Source organism: Hyla sarda, chromosome 8, assembly GCF_029499605.1.
Source record: "Hyla sarda isolate aHylSar1 chromosome 8, aHylSar1.hap1, whole genome shotgun sequence".
In the NCBI taxonomy this organism is placed as follows: domain Eukaryota; kingdom Metazoa; phylum Chordata; class Amphibia; order Anura; family Hylidae; genus Hyla; species Hyla sarda.
Window position 1 is genome coordinate 56,728,061 of NC_079196.1, and position 17,283 is coordinate 56,745,343.

The 17,283-nt window shown below is 41.0% G+C and overlaps 1 protein-coding gene across 1 annotated transcript in view; it reads right to left on the bottom strand.

The window, feature by feature from the left end:
- Positions 1-17,283, bottom strand: part of OLA1 (Obg like ATPase 1) — a 292,645-nt gene that overhangs the window by 245,583 nt on the left and 29,779 nt on the right. The window contains exon 2 of the mRNA XM_056534098.1: positions 2,315-2,381. The gene's annotated coding sequence lies outside the window, so the exon portion shown is untranslated. The remainder of the gene's footprint in view (positions 1-2,314; positions 2,382-17,283) is intronic.

Genomic DNA, 17,283 nt, shown 5'->3' on the forward strand with positions numbered 1-17,283 from the left:
GATCCTCAGACGCCGGCCACGGACCGCATCACGCACACTGGTGCTTTGTCAGGCCGTGTGGGCGTGATACGGTCCGTGGCTGGCGTCTGAGGTTCCCCTCGTTCCACCTGCCGCCTCCCCGCCATGGAAGATCGGGACTGAGATCATCAATCAGCCGCCTACCCCTGCAGGAGAGTCGAAGTCTGAGTGCTCCATATATTATTATTCTTTTTACGTTTGCTATAGTTTCTACATTGTTTGACATACGTAGAGCACCTCCAGACATCACAGCTCCCTCCCACTCGCATATCCAAGTTATATGGATCATATCCAATTGTTTTGAAACTTATCAACATATCTGCAACATACTGGAAGATAGAAGCACTAGTGCCGTCTCTGACCTTTTTTCTAAGATTGGATTATATTTCCATACTCAGAAGAGATGGAGTTACAAATTTTGCTAAATTTGTGGAAAAACTGCATTTTAGTGAGACTTTTTTTTTTTATTTGCACATCCGAATTTAACGAAATGTCGTCAAACACCTGTGGGGTGTTAAGGCTCACTGTACCCCTTGTTACGTGCCTGGAGGGATGTAGTTTCCAAAATAGTGTGCCATGTGGGGGATTTTTTGCTGTTATGGAACCATAGGGGCTTCCTAAATGCGACATGCCCCCCAAAAAACATTTAGGCAAAATTTGCTTTAAAAAAGCCAAATGTGACTCCTTCTCTTCTGAGCATTGTAGTGCGCATGCAGAACACTTTACATCCACGCATGGGGTATTTTCATACTAAGAAGAAATGGGGTTACACATTTTGGGGGGCATTTTCTCTTATTTTTCTTTCACTAAAATGCAATATTTTCCCCAAATGTACAAATGGTACATTGGGGGAAAATATTGCATTTTAGTGAAAGAAAAAAAAATGTCATTTACACATCCGAATTTAATAAAAAGTCGCCAAACCCCTTGTTACGTGCCTTGAGGGGTTTAGTTTCCAAAATAGTATGCCATGTGTTTGTTTTAGTTTTTTTTTTTTTGCTGTTCTGGCACCATAGGGGCTTCCTAAATGCAACATGCCCTCTTAAAACCATTTCAGCAAAATTCACTTTCCAAAATCCCATGTCGCTCCTTCGCTTCTGAGCCCTCTAGTGCACCCACAGAGCACTTTACGTTCACATATGAGGTATTTCCTTACTCAAGAGAAGTTGGGTTACACAAATTGGGGGGCATTTTCTCCTTTAACCCCTTGTAAAAATTTAAAAACTGGGTCTACAAGAACATGTTAGTGTAAAAAATTGACATTTTGAATTTTCTCCTTCACGTTGCTGCTATTCCTGTGAAACACCTAAAGGGTTAACAAACATTCTGAATATCATTTTGTGTACTTTGAGGGGTGCAGTTTTATAATGGGGTAATTTATGTGATATTTCTAATATGAAGACCCCTCAAATCCACTTCATAACTGAACTGGTCACTGAAAAATTCAGATTTTGAAAATCTTGTGAAAAATTGGAAAATTGCTGCTGAACTTTGAAGCCCTCTGATGTCTTCCAAAAGTAAAAACATGTCAAATTTATGATGCAGACATAAAGAATACATATTGTATTTGTGAATCAATATATAATTCATTTGGTATGTCTATTTTCCTCACAAGCAGAGAGAAAAATGCTAAACTTTCTAATTTTTCATGAAGTTTTGGAATTTTTCACCAGGAAATGATGCGCATTGATGAAAATTTGCCACTATAATAAAGTAGAATATGTCACGATAAAAAACAATTTCGGAATCAAATTCACAAGTAAAAGTATCCCAGAGTTATTAATGCTTAAAGTGACAGTGGTCAGATGTGCTAAAAATGCTCTGGTCCTTAAGGCCAAAATGACATCGGTCCTTAAGGGGTTAATAAATAAAACAAAAATAAACCTTTCACTGACTCTGTCTTTGGTTGATGTTTTGACTTTGAAACACCTGAAGTATGGTTGCTGAATATTCATGGCCACGCCCTCTGGAGACCATTAGTAACATACTGTCTCTGGTCACATGGAATGCTGGGAAAGGTCAGAGACAATAGTAAAATTTAAAGACTTACACTAGAACACTTCTAGGTGTGGTTCCTGTGCAGGAAAAGGAGACAAAGCGGTGCACGGAGGTAAGATAAGAATAGTACACTGTATTAAAATGTGGCATCATGGACTTAAAGGAAAATCCTAGAGTACCCCTTAAATTTTAGTGCAGACAAACATTTTATAGAAATTGACATTTAACATTGACAGTCATTTAAAAAAATAAAAATAAACAGCTCAGAGTGTTGGAAAACATGTAAGGTAGTACTCACCAATTAAAGTTGTGGCCTACATAGTGGGAGCAGATTTAAGGCACCAGTTAATTTGTGCATCCAGGTCCTGAAATGCAAATAAGGTACTGATTTTAGGATTTTCTATTGAAACTATGCCAACTTTTTGGTTATGTATTACTATATTACTACCTATAAACTTAAATTTAACTCACACTTTATATGTCTTTATAGCTAGTGTTTCTTTATATGTAGAAGCAAAGCAGGGTGTAACTTAGATTTTCTGCAAGAAGTTCCATTATTTTCCAAAATTATATTGTCCAGTTTTTTTTTTCCATTTTTTTCTCTCTCACATACGTAAAAATCTGTGCAGCTAGAATTATCACATTTTAAGAGTTCAGACTCTACCTCCCTTCTGCTTCAGTTCCTTTGTTGGCTTCCCATTAAATTCAGAGCAACCTACATAATTCACCTCCCCTTATTTGGCGTCTTACATCTTTGTCCCTCATTATATCATGCTCTCTTCTGTGTGCTTCCCAAGACTTTTCACCGTCTCTTCTTCTGTGTCCTGTCTGAACCCTTGGAACTTTTATTTCCTTCCTAATGCACCAAGCTTCCCCTGACTGTTCCTTCAAGTCACCTTTTGTGGATTTTTTGGCACGATCTGTATCCAACCAGTTACTCTGTGACATTTGTTTTTCATACTCAAAGTATCGGTGATAACAACAACATTGGAAATTGTTGTTTAAATGGTTAAAAATCTACAAAATTTATTATAACATCGACAATACCTTCTTCCAGCCCCAGCTGTTACATAATCTACAGAACTGCACACTTCCTATGGTAAATCTTTTGGGTATTTGAAGTCATTTTTTGTGTGGTAATGAAGTTGCATTTATACTGGAATTTTGAGAGGATTTCCTAAAGCATTACATGTCGGAAGTGAATATTTATGAAATAATGCAATACAAATGTTTGCCATATGAACATTTGCCAGCTAGAATTATGTAATACCCTAAACATCCAGTAGCAACACACACAATTAGTGGTGACTTTCTATATTGGTACTTGTCACATAATGTATGATTATATTTCCTCTATAGACCTAACATTTTCTTGGCAGGACCCAGCAACTTTACATGAGTTAAAAGAAAAATACAGAAATCAAAGCAAAAATGTATAGACATGTAGAATCCTATTGTAATCCATCCACAATCTAATGCACTGTTTGTCAATGAATTTTGTGTGGAATTCCCCAGAAAACGTCTGCAGCTAAAGCTGTCACTTCCACTACAGAATGAGAATTTATTTTAGCATGTTAGTAAATGCTTGGAAAGGAACAAGCGAAGAAGTCAACAGATCTGAGCCAGATTATAGAATTCTAGAATACCTCATTTGCCCCTGCAGCACGCTTCTTTGAAATAAGAATATGGCTTCCCTGGGGAGAGGAAGCAATTTTAGAAGCTCCATTATGATAATACATGCTACTGTGATGGAAGAAAATTTACACATTAGATCAGTAAGTCTCAAACATATTTCCGTGGTGTAATCCCTGAACAATTGCCACTCCCAGGGTACTCCTATTCCTTCCTCAAAGAAGCTTGATATAGCGGCAGGTAAGTCATTCTATAACTCTTGCTTAGCACTACAGGCTGGAATGTTTCCTTCATTTTCCAGAGCATCCTTGGGCATGTTTGCATCCTTTGCCATCATTACTGTAGGGGATTTACACAATGTAAATCAACGTTGACTTTGACACAAAATCTACACCTCTTCCCCATGCCAAAATCTCCATCATTTCTGAAAAAGCACTCTATAATCTTTAATGAGAACAGAAGAACTGAAGTCCAGTGCTGTTCTGGACTTTGAAGTTTATTTAGTTACTTGGATACACATCAGGAGCGGTACACAGGAAGTGATGCGTTTCAGGTGTACGACACATCCTTGGTCATACGGTTGTGTCTGTCCTGATGTGTGTCCAAGTGACTGAATAAACTTCAAGTAGTTCTTAAGCATGAGAACCGTGCTGGACTTTATTTCTTCTGTACTCATATACAGTATCTCACATAAGTGAGTCCACCCCTCACACTTTTGTAAATACATCTGCAGCGCTTGTACTTAAAAAACTAAAGTTTAGCTTATCTGATATCAGCCCTTTCTGCTTTTCTGAATAAGCCTTTGTCTCAAGACCTACTAGTCAAAACTTTCTTGAGGGGTTCCTTAAGATTAAAACCTACAATTGTGCAACCAGTCCCTGCTTGGGACATATCAGTTGTGCTCAAAGGTTTAGCATAAAAATAACCTTTTTACTGGCAATTACTTCAGCCAGAAGGATTGGGGAACTTCAAGCGCTTTCCGCGCTTCAACCTTACGCAAACTTTTTGCCTGATAGTGTGTTATTAAGTTTTATGCCATCTTTCATCCCTAAAGTTCCATCCTTTCAGAATATAAACCAAGTCATATCTCTTCCAGTCTTTACTCCACATCCATCCTCCGATAAAAAAAGGGGTCTTCATTGCCTCGATATCTCAAGATGCCTCCAGATCTACTTGAAGAGATTAGGAAGGATGAAAATCTTTTAATTCTTTTCACAGGATCCAAAAGAGGTCTCAAAGCTTCAAAACCCTCCAACAGCAGATGGGTAAGGGATACTATCCGTATTTCTATGGTATCCCAAGGTATGGAGCCTCCTGAGTTTGTAAAAGCTCATTCAACCAGGTCTGTATCAACCTCCTTTGTGGAAAGGAGTCTTGTTCCTTTGGAACATATACGCAAAGCTGCATCTTGGAGTTCACTCTCCATATTTATCACCCACTGCAGTCTTGACAGTAGATTGGCCGATTTCTCCTCATTTGGGCAGACAGTGTTATCTGCCGCCAGGCATGAGAGCCCTCCCTCATAGGGTCTTCTGTTTGCCATTGCCCCATCTGTGTTACTGGTTAGGACGTAAGGGAATCGTAAATTTCTAACAATAATTTGTTTTCCCTTAGTACTAACAGTAGCACAACTTTCCCTCCCAAGTTTAAAATTCTGTTATTAATTGTTAATTATTAATTTTCTTTCAGTTCTTCTTGTTTTTTACACAAGGGGACAGAGGGCGAAGTGGGTGTGTTTAATTAATTAATCACTTTTATTTAATTAAAGTTCCATCTGTCCTAACCAGTTCGCGGGGGTGAATACCCCATCTGTGCTACTGTTAGCACTAAGGGAAAACAAATTATCGTTGGAAATTAACGAATATGAGCGGCCGGCACACACAGGGTTATGGCCATCACTGACAGCAGCACACGTCCCCGCTCTCCAGAAATGAGAGCAAAGCTAGACGGCCGGAGCATGTCACCAAGGAGACAGAGGGGGGAGTATGTGCTGACGCCTCCTGTTGTATATGAGCGCAGGTGGCGGGATCTCTGTGCCTCCTGGGATGTAGTCGGGTCTGGGGTAAAGTGCGTAGCCAGCACGTTATTTATGCTTGCTTGCGTACGGTTGGCCACGCCAACAGCGTAGCAGAGAGGGGGTTTACTGTGTGCAGGCGCTCGCAGCCTATAGAGATAGGCTGCGGCCCTGAAACGCTCCTACTGTGTGCTCAGCCAATTAGGGCTGAGCGCATAAAGATCTTATGAATAGAAATAAGGTGGGAGGAGAGGGGCTGGCGCAATGGGGGAGTGCTGGGATCTCCGCGTATGGGGGCATTCGTGGCGTAGCGTCAAACAAAATGGCGACCCCATAGGGAATAACAGGTCGACGCTACAAGCACTAGGGGACCAGGGAGCGACTTCCGGCAGCAGCATAGCGGCGAAATGGTGCAAGACAGGTAATGGAACCTAATTGCTAACTTGCCTAACTTCTTATTTACCATTGACCCTTACTTAATTGACGCTGCAGATGTCCTTTAAAGGGGAACTCTTGTGGGAATTTTTTTTTTTCAAATCAACTGGCTCAAGTTAAACAGATTTGTAAATTATGTCTATTTAACAATATCAACCCTTCCAGTATTTATCAGCTGCGTAAACTACAGAGAAATTTGTGAAGTTCTTTTCATCCTGACAACAGTGCTCTCTGCTGACACCTCTGTCCATGTCAGGAACTGTCCAGAGCAGGAGAGGTTTTCAATGGGGATTTGCTTCTAAATCTTGACAGTTCCTGACATGGACAGAGGTGTCAGCAGAGAGCACTGTTGTCAGACTGAAAATAAAAATACACAACTTACTCTGTAGTATAAAGCAACTGATAAGTACTGGAAGGCTTCAGATTTTTTAATAGAAGTCATTTACAAATCTGTTTAACTTTCTAGCACCAATTGATTTGAAAACATTTGTTTTCTACTTGTTTCCACCGGAGTTCCCCTTTAAGCCTTTTGGGCATGGAGTTTACCAGAGTTTCACAGGTTGTCACTGAAGTCCTCTTCCACTCTTCCATGACCACATCACGGAGCTGGTGGATGTTAGAGACCATGCTCTCCCCCACCTTCTATTTGAGGATGCCCCACAGATGCTCATAGACATGGTTGGCCAGTCCATGACCTTTACCCCCAGTTTCTTGCCGCCCAGTGTCCAAAGGGAGGGGATCATGCTCTGCTTCAGTATGTCACAGTACATGTTGGCTTTCATGGTTCCCTCAATGAACTGTAGCTCCCCAGTACTAGCAGCATTTACGCAGGCCCACATCATGACACTCCCACCACCATGCTTGACTGTAGGGAAGACACATTTGCCTTTGTACTCCTCACTTGTACTCCACACAAGCTTGACACCATCTGAACCAAATAAGTTTATATATCAGACCACAGTACAAGTTTCCAGTAATCTATGTCTTTAGTCTGCTTGTCTTCAGCAAACTATTTGTGATCACGCTGATGTCCTCCATTAACCCTTCCGATGCCATGTTCAATACTAATCATGGCCTCTGCAGCACTTGGGGGGGACTCATTGAACAACCGTCAGCACAATTGCAGGGTTCTGATGAGTCAAGATGGCGGCTGGAGGATCCATCTATATGATCTGCTCTCTGGCAGACTATACAAACAAATAAATTGCAGATAACACTGCTCAATGCTATGCCAATGCAAAGCACTAAACATAAAAAGTAGAAATCAAAAGTTTTTTTTTTAAGTGAATGACAACCCCCCCCCCATATTAAATAAAATTAAATAACCCCTTTTTCCCATTTTACTAATAAGAAATGTAAAGATAAATATAACTATGTGTCCTTACTATTAAATTTCATGTGAATGGTGTAAACAGAAAAAAAAGACCAAAGACCAGAGTTGATGATTTTTGGAACTTCAAATTTCAGAATAACATTTATAGGGGTCAGAAGATTACAATTGTGAACATACTTGTTTAACAAAATGTTTTACTTACAGTACAATGATAGTAAAGCAGGTAAACATGGGTATAGTTTTAATTGTATTGACCCACAGAATATAGAGAACATCTTAGTTTTACCATAAAGTGCACTGCATAATGAAACCCTCCAAAATTAGCAAAATTCATGTTTTCTTTTAAATTGTCCACCACAAATAATACTTTTTTTTAGTGCGCTGTTCATTTTATGGTAAAATGAAAGGTGTCAATACAATTGATTGTGCGAAAAACAAGTCCTCGTATGGCTCTGTAGATGGAAAATAAAAGGTATGTGTCTTAAAAGGCGAGGAGGAAAAAAATAAAAAGGCAACAATGAAAATTGTGTCCTCAAGGTCAAAATGGGCTGTGCCCATTAGGGGTTATTCAGGAATAGAAAAACAGAGCTAATTTTTTTTTTTTTTTAAAACAGCTCCCCATCTGTGTTCTGTATTACAACTTGGCTCTATTTACTTTAATGGAACTTAGCTGCAGAATCACACCCAACCTGGACAGACAGAGAGTGTTTTTTTAAATAAATTAGCTCTGTTTTTCTATTCCTGGATAACCCCTTTAAAAGGGTATTCCAGCCAAAGACAACTTATCCCCTATCCAAAGGATGTCTGATCGCTTGTTGGCCATCACGCCTCCTACCATAGACATGAATTTCCTTTGGATAGGGGATAAGATGTCTTTGGCTCGAATACCCCTTTAACCTGCTCCCCATTCACACCTGAGACTTTATTACACTAACAAGTCACATGACATCGGGGACAGAAAATGGCTAATTTGGCCCAATTGTACATTTCTACTTAAGGGTATACTTATGTTTGTTGCTAAGGTTAACCTTAGACATTAATGGCTGTGTGTTGACTTATTCTGAGGAGACACAGCATTAAACACTGTTATACAGGCCGTGCACTCACTACTTTACATTGTAGCAGAGGGTCATTTCTTCAGTGTTGTCACATGAAAAGACAGAATAAAATATTTACAAAAATGTGAGAGGTGGGTTCACTTATGTGAGATACTGTATTTCGGGTTGTATTCCACACTTGTCCGTGACACACTGATGCTGTCTGGGTGAGCTGACATGGACTTTCTCTTCTATAATCCTCTCCTCTAGTCTACACGGTGCAGATTCTTTTGGGTTTATTCAGTCAGCTAGAAGCCAAGCCCTGTTTCCAAATCTCACACCTTTGCACAATTTGTATGCGCATTGCAGGAATCTGAGCCCTGTCAATTGAGTGTTTATTTTTTATTTTTAAGTCAACTGATATTCCATTTTAGCTACCATGCTCATTGTATGCTCATTCTATGCTCTTCGTACCAAATCCACCATGTTTTAAATTGCTCTGACTGTTGTTTCTTTCTTCTTCCCATGTGGTAGTGTACATTGGAACTCTTCTTGCTCAGATGGGTGGCTTTGTACCTCTAACGCAGGTGTAAACCTAGCCTAAGCTCACGATCACTGTTTCAATAGTGATAAACGGTTTGCCAATATGGCAATTGTGTGTATTTTGGATATTTTTGATTGTCCCTACAGAGTGCTTTTCTTAAACAATTTTTGGTTGCTTCCACAGTATCCCATACGATATCTCTACAAAAAGACATCACCATTAGAATGCAATATGCATGTGTAAAAAAAAAAAGCCTCTTTTTTTGGGGAGGGGTAGTAAAGTAAACAGAAGTGAAGCATTAAATAACCCCATTCAGCACCTATTTTCTGTGCATGGTTTGACTGTCCTCCCCCGTGTAGGGCTTCTGAGTGTCATGCCATTGATGGAATCCCTGTTTTGTCTCTGCCTTTCACTGTGATTTTCCATCATTATGGACCTCTTGAATTCCTTGAATAAAAATGCAGTCCTCTCTGACAGTCTCTTTCTTTGCTTTCCTTTCTGTGTGATTTTCCGTCATTATGGTTCTTGAATTTCTTGAATAATGATATATGCTATGAACAAATAGACGGAGGAGTAATGGTTTCATCAGTGTTTTCTGAAATTTGTATCGCAGCTCCATGAACGTTCAGAGGGGCACAGCACTGTTTGTGAAGCAATATTTTACATTCTTCTTGTCTATCCTGTTCATGCGTTTGTAATTCGCATTTTGCTTAGTGCATATACTTTCTCCATTTCTGTTTTTGAAATGCAAAGAAAGCTCAGTACACATCTACAAAAATCTCACAACATCTTATATGTTTTTGTTTAAAATGATCTTCATTGTGAAAAGTTTATCAAAAATGTTGTGTAAAAGGGAATTGGAATTTTCTGCAAATAGTATGCAAACCCTGCCGCTTCCATGACCAGTTTTTAGGTAAAATAAGTGTATATCCTAGTTTCAAATAGTATAGATCTCAAAATAATATGAATTTGAACTGTGCTGCGGCCCTAGGATCAAATCTGACATAAGGCAATGTCTGTAAGGAGTGTGTATGTTTTCCACATGTTTGCATCAATTTTCTAACAATAAACTGAAAATTAGATTGTGAGCCTCTTTAAAGGAAATCTGTCATCAGTGTCATTTGCACTAACCTACTGGTACAAACAGGTAGTGCAGGTGACACTGATGATAATCATACTAAACTGTCCCTGCTCCAAGGTCTCGTTCTCCCACTATCTACCTCCTTATCTTCCGTTTTGGGGCTGACTTGGAGCAGGGACGGAGCTTCTTGGCGTCACTAGTGGGACCCAGCCAGCATACTTGCAACGGGGACATCAGGAAGCTCTGTACCAACAGGTTAGTGCAGGTGACACTGGTGACAAATTTCCTTTAAAGGGGTAGTCCAGTGGGGGATAAGTTTGAGATCGCGGGGGGTCCGACCGCTGGGGCCCTCTGCGATCCCTCTGTACGGAGGCCAGGCTCTCTGGCCAGATAGCGAGTGTCGACCACTGCACGATGCCGCAGCCGATACGCCCCCTCAATACATCGCTATGGCAGAGCCGGAGATTGCCAAAGGCAGCGTTCCGGCTCTGCCATAGAGTTGTATTTGTGGTAGCCCTTGGGGGGTGTATGGTGATGGTGGTATGGTATCGGTATATGAGGGGTAAATATTAACCTTGTCACTCGTGACGCCAGGGTGAGGGCTGGTATTACTGAGGTATAGCTTCGGCCTATCGCCGCCCTTCCCAGAAACGACAGGCGTATGCAGGTAATGACTGAAGGTCCACACTTGAGTTAAACTTGAACTGAAGTAAACTTTACTCTTGAACTTGCAGTACATTCAGAATACAGTTACAGTCTCTGCAATACACTTCTATAGACTTCAATGACTGACAGTTGCTGTGGACCTTGCGTCTTTTGCAGGTTAATAGAATCAAGGTAATTGGTGCGTGGATCCGTCTGGATTTAGGGGTAGATTAGGTCCGGTGGTCCCGCAGAGTGTTTGGGGATTGATACACTCTATATTTGCTAAGGATCGGCCGTTGCTGCGAGGCTTGGGCCTAACTCACGGTTTTTAGCAGCGCAAGTTATATGGAGAGATGTTGCTCGCTTGGCAACCCAGGAACAAAGAGAACTAAAATGGCTGCCGCGTCCCTTATATGGACAGGGGGCGGAGCCTAATTTGATAGGTCCAAGGTCAGCTGTCACTCACCGTCACACAGGCTTCTGGGTGATCATCTGACTTCCTATATAGGTCCTATACACATAATAAAACCAAAACGGGGCTAGAAATACCAAAGTGAGGCCTGGAACGCATCACATGACCCGAAGGCCCTGCAACACCATGGAAACAAGTAATTAACCATTTATTTACATATACTATCCTATTTACATTAACCTATGCATAAATTAGAGATTTATACACTAGAATAGAGGCGACTAGGGGTAGACTGGCTGAGAGGGATCCCTAAGTCCTAGGGACTCTGGCTATGGGAACCCATAAATAAACAAGTACCGTATAGAATGCGGTACTGGGACACCACATATTGAGGGGGCGTGTGGGACGCCGCTTTGTGCGGAGGTCGACACGCCCCCTTCCGGCAGGCTGTCGGGGTTCCGTACAGGAGATCTCGGGGGGCCCCAGTGGTCAGACCCCCGCGATCTGCAACTTATCCCCTATCCTTAGGATAGGGGATAAGTTGTTCACCACTGGACTACTCCTTTAAGGGTATGTTCACACTGAGGAATTGGAGAGGAATTTCCACAAGTAATTTCGCTCACTTATTCCTCTCCAATTCATTCAGCAGTGCCAAACCCCATTGATTTGAATTGAATTCCGCTCCTCAGTTCACACTGAGGAATTTCTGCATACAAAATTCCGATGCAGAATTCCGTTCTGCATGAAGAATGAACATGTTCTTTCTTCATGCAGAATCTGCGTGTAAATCCCCATAGACTGCAATGTTATTTATTCTTTTTCCTTGGAATTGCAATTTCCATGAAAAAAAAAAAACGGCAATTCCGCTGCGGAATTTTTAAGCGAGAATTCCTCAATGTGAACATACCCTCAAGGAGTCCTGTAGTGGAAAATAACTTATCCCCTATCCTTCAGATAGGGGATAAGTTATGGATCGTGGGGGGTACGACTGTCGGGGCCCCGAACAGATCCCAGCGGTCAGACCCCTTGCAGTCTATAACTTATCCCCTATCCTTCGCATAGGGGATAAGTTGTTTTCCACTACAATGCTCCTTTAAATGATGAAAATCTCTCTAAGGCACCAAGGAATATGTTGGCAGCATAATAATAAAAATAAAAAATGTAATAAGCTACCACCAAAAACAAGTGCAAATTCTGGTAACTAACAAAAGTATATTTACTAAAAGGCCAAAAGGTCTTAAAAAGTAAAGCTTCATGGACGTATTTCCACATATGGAACTACTAGATGTGTCCCCTATATTTAGGACTGTGTCCAATTGCCGTGTTCCACGTCCGTGGAACAAAATAACGGTTTACTTTGGCGTCAACCTCCCAGAAAGATGAGGATGCAGCATTGGTAAAATATAATATATTTTATTCCAAATAGCCTTCAAACAGACGCGTTTTGGGTTTGTGACCCTTTCTCAATGGCTGGGCAGTTGGTGCTGAAGTAAACCATTTTTTTTTTATTCCACAGACGTGGAACACAGCACTTGGACACTGTACCCCTCGGCCAGGAGACACCTGAATCCGATTGCCGGTCAGCTGCACCGCTTTAACGCAGCAAACGCTGTCAGAGGTAGTTCTGTCCCTATGCACAACTAAAGAAGGAGAGCACCATTTCACTCACCGTTTTCATATTCACTTTGTACACCTTTGCAAAAATATACTGCCCTATGAGAAGCTCTGCTTTTTTGTTTTTCTCTTTATCCTTATCTATATTTAGAACTGGATTTGTACTAATTGGCATCCCTGTTCAAGAGGAATGTTTCACCCAGTTTTTCTTTTTACGGCTTAAAGCCAGAGCCAGATACTGAAACATTCTCTTTTTTCCATTTCTTATTTTTTTCTTATTTCTTTTTTTAATCTGTTTTAATTTTCTGTTTGTTTGCTTTTTTTGTTTTATTTTTATGCTCAGCCAGAGCAGTTTTTAACTGCATTTAGAGAAATGCTTTACAGCAAGCTCCATGGACATAGGAAACAATAGAGTAGAGAGGACTATTTTCACTTATGTGCTATAATTTTCTAGGCATGCTCTGTGACTTTTGCAGATGTCATTGTGTAGGCATGGGGAAGCTAAGACATCACCTATTGTGAATGGCCTGATGTCCGATTCTGTCTTATCTATATTCTGGTGTCATCTTTCACTGTAATCCTGTCTGTAGTGATAAGGAGTACATTGCTGGTAAGTGATATGTATAGAACAGAAAGCATTAGCTTATTTTTACACTTAGTGGTTAGAATGAAAACAGTTCCCTTTGCCCTTTGGGCCATGGTGCTGTTGAATTTGTCCTGCTTGAATTTGTCCTCAGTGTGTAGAACCCTGCTTGCCCTCAGTGTACAGAGCCCTGCTTGTCCTCAGTGTACAGAGCCCTGCTTGTCCTCAGTGCACAGAGCCCTGCTTGTCCTCAGTGCACAGAGCCCTGCTTGTCCTAAGTGTACAGAGCCCTGCTTGTCCTCAGTGTACAGAGCCCTGCTTGTCCTCAGTGTACAGAGCCCTGCTTGTCCTCAGTGTACAGAGCCCTGCTTGTCCTCAGTGCACAGAGCCCTGCTTGTCCTCAGTGCACAGAGCCCTGCTTGTCCTAAGTGTACAGAGCCCTGCTTGTCCTCAGTGTACAGAGCCCTGCTTGTCCTCAGGTACAGAGCCCTGCTTGTCCTCAGGCACAGAGCCCTGCTTGTCCTCAGGCACAGAGCCCTGCTTGTCCTCAGTGTACAGAGTCTTGTTTGTCCTCAGTGTACAGAGCCCTGCTTGTCCTCAGGTACAGAGTCCTGCTTGTCCTCAGTGTACAGAGCTCTTATTTTCCTCAGTGCACAGAGCCCTGCTTGTCCTCAGTGCACAGAGCCCTGCTTGTCCTCAGTGTACAGAGCCCTGCTTGTCCTCAATGTACAGAGCCCTGCTTGTCCTCAGTGTACAGAGCCCTGCTTATCCTCAGTGTACAGAGTCCTGCTTGTCCTCAGTGTACAGAGCCTTGCAAATACACATATAATGTTATTTTCTACATTATATAAAAAGTTTTGCTAATGACAGGTACACTTTATGACCTGGTCCTGCAGGACTACTCCTAATAGGAACAGTGTTCATGCTGTGGAAAAAGTGCAGGAACTCCAGTCCCTGCAGGACTTGAGCCCTGGTTTTACCACTGTATGTGGGGAACTAATAATGATGAATATATAAACAAGCCAGTATATCAATTTAATGCACCTAAACAGATGCAAAATTCATCAAACACCACCAGGACCAAATGACCAACTATTTAGGGTTTATCGAGCTGTCCTTACTCTTCCCTAAAAGAGTGGGGAAAGAAAACCTAGGCATATTGGATTTTTGAGAAATCTTAAATCAGCTTATTCCCCTCTGTCCATTAAAAACACATGCACGCTCAGCTGAGGGAGTAAGGAAGAATAGATATTTGCTCACAGCTGTCTAATGTATATTAACAGCTTCATCACAGGTAAAGAATTGCACTTGTCAATTCCCCAAACAGCTCAGCCCGCAGAACATGAACATTTATTACGTGTTTTTATTACGTGTCTGGGTAATGAATAATAGTTTGTGAATCCACTGTGCCCTCACATTCCCCATTATCCAATGTAATCCTTCCAATTACACCCCTCCATCTGTATCATATAACACGCTGGCTTTAATAATCTCTCTCTGCTCTGATTTTGTGCATCCTTTATAATAAATTCACTTTAAAGGCGTCATCACCTAATACATTTCTAGAATGAAAGGATACCGCTTGCAAAAGAAATTGCAATTGTAAAGCTTAGGGATACACCTTTGAACGTGGCAGCACTGGATTTGGCCTCTAAATAAAGCCCCATATTCAATAAAACACCTAATTTGATTACATCGCCATTTACAGCATATTTACTGTTGAATGTTTTCATGTTTTTCGTTCCCTTTATATATATTAAAAGTAAGGTCAATAGTTATTTCTTTTGAGATTTATATTAGATACAGACTTCACAGGAAAGCGTGACCTCCCCATGGCTCCAGTGTCGATAAATATTAGTAAAAGCAATAGCTGTTTTTATTTAGTAAGTTAAACATGTTAACTGTGATATTGTGTATGTGCTAAACAAAACAGCCTACGAATAATTAGAAACACGTGTGGCCGGGAGACGTGAGTAAGGAACAAGTATGATACAGGGGGATTGTCAAGGATTAGAAAAAAAAAATGGTCTAATTTTTTTTCCCAAAACAGTGCCCCTCTTGTACTTGGGCTGTGTCTGTTATTGCAGTTCAGTTCTATTCTGCAATAACAGATGTAGTCATGGAGGAGAGTGGCTCTGTTTTGGAGAAACAAAACATACCCTTTTTTCTAATCTTGGACAATCCCTTTTAATATATTAACAATTCTTTTATCCTCTTAAACACATATTTTACATCAAAGAAAGATCTATATGCTGTACATACTCATTATGAATTTACTGTTTTGATAAGGGAAGACTAAGGACATCCATGTCTACCTCTGTAGGCTGATGGCAGGGGTAACTGTGAATATGGGGCCATCTTTTCAGTCCTATATGGTTACTGCTGTCAGCAAATCCTATAATAAGATCATAAAGATTGTTGGCTTGGCCATCAGGTATTGTAGAACAATCTAAATGCATCCTGGGGACAGCTTATAGGAGATCTTCCAACCACTGGCCTGGGCTTTATCATCAGAATGCTTGCTAAATGGGAATTCAAAATATTTTAGGGGGTCATACTGTGTCTAAGACATCTATCTAGCCAACCAACCATTACCCTGCTCTGTACTGATAAAGTGCAAGAGACCCAAAATACTTGTCTACAGATAGGTGGCTCTTTCTTTTGGAGGGGACTCTTGTTTGGCTGTTGGGAATTAGTTGCATTCTGTCTGGAGAAAAGCTACTATGCGTATTTTTTCCCATGGTGCACTGTCTAAAAAATAAGTCTATATATACCACTGATCTCTTCATCACTCCCTCCGCACCTTATGTGAGCTGTGTCTAAGACATCTCTGTAGTCAACCAGTACCCTGCTGTTCACTGGCAAAGGGCAAGAACCCCATCTACAGAAAGGTGACTCTTCCATAGAGAGAAGGGTTGGCTAGCACGAGACACATGTACATACATTCTTGGGCTGGAAAGAAGACCGCGAACTAGACTTTTTCCATCCAATATCAGTGCCTGACCTCACAAGTCATCACAGATACACTCCAAAAATCTTGTATGATACACAGATACACTCCAAAAATCTTGTATGAAATCCTCTTAGATGAGAGTAGGTTGTTATGGTCGAAAAGGAGGCCCAAAGTCATATTAAAAAGGTTGTTCATAGAGATTTTACAAATGATGTACAGTTCTCTAAAATAATAAAGATAGTAATACTCACCCCCTGCTATTTCTGTGCTGAAGCATCCCTGGTCCCCTGCCAGCCTGTGCTCACTTGGCTGTTAATACAACATGACACCCGATGCAGCTAATCATTGGCCACAGCAGTGGATTTTGCCATGATATTAGTAAAACAGGGTATATCGAGGGATAGGAGATAAGTGTCTGACCTTCGAGATACACAAGCATTGTATCACCGGCTCTCTCATAGAAATAAATGGAGGGGGCATGACGGCCACCGCTTTGTACGGTGGTTGACAGTAATCTGTGCATGGATCAGAGATCATTCTGTGCACGTGGAGAGATGGCGTGCCTGGAAGAAGATCATGGGGCGTCCCAGCGGTTGGACCTCCCGTGACCAGACACTTATCCCCCATCCTGTTGATTGGGAAAGGAACTTACCGGAGTTCCCCTTTAAGCCTTTGCTATTTTTTAGAATCTCGTGGAGATTGCAAAACAATTAACGCCCATATTTTTGAAATAAGAGGAGCTCATATAGGTGTGATGGTTTGGGCAAAAATAGTGTTTATTTCTTATATATATGTTTTTGTTACTGTATATAGGCTTCCTGCCCTTACCACCATATTATATCAGCAACGGCGTTGCAATGCACTCAATTGATTGTGAACCTTGTATTTTCTAAACAAATTGTTGTGTTCTGAAGAAACAGTTCAAGAAAGTTGCATCAATCAAGGCCGGAGGATACTAGGAAGATTTCTCTTTAAAGTGCTTAA